The sequence below is a fragment of the Triticum dicoccoides genome, chromosome 1B (genome assembly GCF_002162155.2).
Source record: "Triticum dicoccoides isolate Atlit2015 ecotype Zavitan chromosome 1B, WEW_v2.0, whole genome shotgun sequence".
Taxonomy (NCBI): domain Eukaryota; kingdom Viridiplantae; phylum Streptophyta; class Magnoliopsida; order Poales; family Poaceae; genus Triticum; species Triticum dicoccoides.
The window spans coordinates 428,554,966-428,555,562 of NC_041381.1; positions in this window are offsets into that span (position 1 = coordinate 428,554,966).

A 597-nucleotide genomic window follows, 5' to 3' on the forward strand; every position below is an offset into this window, starting at 1 on the left:
GGGGCGGTGGCGGCGGGGGACGAAGGGGACGGAGGGGACGGAGGGGGCGTGCAGGCGCGGCGGCAGCGTACGGTTGGGGCGGAGGGGGCAAATTAGGTCGTGTGGGAAGGAAGGGAGGGAGGGGAATAGGTGGAGTGGGGGGAAGCTTACTAATGGCGCACCCAACAGCGGTGCGCCATTAGAATGTTTTTTTTAGATAGCAATGGCGCACCCCGCAGCGGTGCGCCATTAGAATGTTTTTTTATTACAGTTCGAGCCCTCAGGTTATATTCCACCTAACCCAATCTACATCAGAACCCGCCCACTAGCCCGACTGGTCAGCACGCATCACACACACTAGGAGGTCCTGGGTTTGATTCCCAGGCTCCCCAATTTTTATTTTTATGCATTTAAAATGTTGTTTGATATTTATTTGTGTTTAAATATGTTCAAACTTGTTTAAATCATAACAGTAATATTTTTTTATAAAAACAGTAATAATTTTTTTAAAAAATATGTTCAAATTTGTTATTTGAAAATATTTATGAATATGAAAAAGGTGGAGTGGAGGGTGCGGTGGGTCATCGGCGACGGTGGAGTGGGGGAGGGTGTGGGCCG